The sequence below is a fragment of the Alexandromys fortis genome, unplaced genomic scaffold (assembly GCF_014885135.2).
Source record: "Alexandromys fortis isolate MF-2015 unplaced genomic scaffold, M_Fortis_MF-2015_v1.1 scaffold_26, whole genome shotgun sequence".
NCBI lineage: Eukaryota > Metazoa > Chordata > Mammalia > Rodentia > Cricetidae > Alexandromys > Alexandromys fortis.
Genome location: NW_026067894.1, coordinates 7,272,463 through 7,274,779, shown reverse-complemented (window position 1 = coordinate 7,274,779; position 2,317 = coordinate 7,272,463). Strand labels below are relative to the sequence as shown.

Here is a 2,317-nt window from a genome sequence, read left to right as displayed (position 1 = left end):
GAGGTGACAATAGGGAGTGGCTGTTTTGACACTAGAGGTCTAGACAAACCAGGACAGGGGAATTATCCGAGGTCATGGGATGAGAGACCTGGATAAGCCAGAGAGCCCAGTTTGGGGAGCAGCTCCCTAGGTAGATCTGGACTACAGTAGCCCCGGGAGAAATGAGCGACTTGGGTTGAACTTAGAGCCCTGGCTGGGACACTCATCTCATGTCAAGCTCTTGCAACTACCACCGGACTGAAGCCTGCACTTTGCGGAAGTGGACCAACTTCAGCAGGAGTTTGCAGCCCCATTGCGGAGCCTAGGATCTCTGGACCTCCTATTTCAGACTGTACTGTGACCACAGGAAGTCCTGGGATGCAGCCGGGAGTGACTCCTCCTGCAGCCCGAGCTTGCATAACGCCAGGCGGGAGGCTGCAGGGTGGCGGAGGCGGCTAAATCCCTGGTGCCCAGCGCCGCCCTCCGCGCTTGGGGTGTGGCCGCCCCCTTATCTGCGACTCCAACGCGGGGACGCAGCAGACAGCTCTCTGCTCTTCTCAGGCAACAGGTAAGGCTGTGCCTGGAGATCCTGGGGCTGGGATGGGAGTAGAGAGGTCCTCCTGCGGGCGTGGGGGTTGGGGGTGTGCTCCTAGCTCTACATGTGAGCGGTGCCCAGTGGCGGAAGTGGAGGAAGGGGGGTCGAGGTCGAGAACAACTGGACCCTGACAGTCAAGTAGGGGAGCACCTCGCAGGAGGGTCGGGAGAGGCCACCAGGGGAATCAGTAGCAAGAATCAGTAGCAAGGAGGGGACGGGAAGAAGCAGAGTCCTAGGTCATCCTCCGAGAGGGACAGAGGAATAGTGGGGAACACTGTAGCTTGGGGCGGAAAGCAGAAGTATGGGGGGGGACCAGAGGCAGCGTGTCGAGGGGGGGAAGGAGGACCAGGACCCGAGCATGGTCTATGAGCAGGCAGGATGGAGGGAATACTTCAATATAGTCTGCGGGAAGGTAGGCAAGGGGAGGGGTCTGCGGGAAGATAGGCAAGGGGAGGGGTCTGCGGGAAGATAGGCAAGGGGAGGGGTCTGCGGGAAGATAGGCAAGGGGAGGGGTCTGCAGGAAGATAGGCAAGGGGAGGGGTCTGCAGGATCACAACTTCACTCTAGAAGGAAGGAGATAATGGGGCAGGAAGGGACATGAATGTGTGTGTGTGTGGGGGTGCAGATCCTGTGGGGAACCCTGAGGAAAGTTCTAGGGAGGTGGGAGGGCCACCAGGTCACAGTATTGGACCCCTCCCTGAATGTCTGGAAAGCCAGATTGCCCTAGAGAAGGACAGGGACAAGAACCCTTCATCCACAGCACTACCCTGGGAGGTTTTCCCCTAGCAACCCCTGCAGACTCCGAGTCTGCCTCAGGACATGTGCTGTGAGGTTTGGTGGATTCTCCAGGCTGGCCTGTACTTGTTGGATATCAGGAGCACCCTGTAGAAGCTCCTGTCAGGAGGACTGTGTACCTCAGGTCCCCGCCCCTGGTGAAAGAGTTCCCTTTCCAGCCTCCACCCCTGTCACAGATAACCCTTGCTGGTCAGTGGTGCCGTTCAGGTTCCTGTCCTGTGTCCTGTACTGGTGACTGCAGCTAGCTGGCCCAACCTCTCTGGGTTGTCTCCCCTTTTCAGGATACTCTCCTTGGAGCAGTGGGGTGTCTGAGCTCCGAGTAAGAATTTTCTTAAAAATTACTCATTCCATTCTGGTCACATTTCTGAGTACAAATAGAGGCCCACAGCAGTTACAAACACAGACGGTTTTTGTTCCACCCTGGAAGCCCACGGGGTGGGGGGTGGAGGACTTTTTCTTTAAACTGGTTGAGCTGAATTGGAGAATCAGTTTGCAAAGAGGGAGGTGACTTGGTTGCTGAGAGATCTGCTGAAGGCCTGCCAGCGCTTGTCCAATCTACATCCATCCACTGGGGACCCAGGAGTTGCCCGGAGCTCTGCTTCTGGAGTTAGCATTGGTGTTAGACAAGAATGGGTGCTATCTTGCCTCTGGGCCTGGATCACCAGGTGGACCTGGGGGTTGAAGTTGTGAAGAACCATATGGGAAGCTGGCTACTGTAGCTAACTGATAGAACACCTAAGGACAAGCATTTGGGGTCCTCCATGGCTAGTCTTCCCCTCAGCACCCCTCTGGAGGCTTTGCCTCCCACACTCCCAGTGTTAACTCTGGCTAGACTTCTTACTGCTAGTCTTTGTCTTTGGTAGCTACCACATGGACCTTCTGCCCCTAAGTAGGTGTTAAATTATTTTTTTTAAAGCTTTTAAATGGAAGGCCCATCAAGACAAAGTT

At 55.8% G+C, this 2,317-nt stretch overlaps 1 protein-coding gene across 1 annotated transcript in view; it reads left to right on the top strand.

Annotated features, from left to right (window-relative positions):
• Positions 1-365: 365 nt before the first annotated feature.
• Paqr7 (progestin and adipoQ receptor family member 7) overlaps positions 366-2,317 on the top strand; it is a 10,893-nt gene continuing 8,941 nt past the window's right edge. Inside the window, exon 1 of the mRNA XM_050155266.1 lies at positions 366-547. The gene's annotated coding sequence lies outside the window, so the exon portion shown is untranslated. The remainder of the gene's footprint in view (positions 548-2,317) is intronic.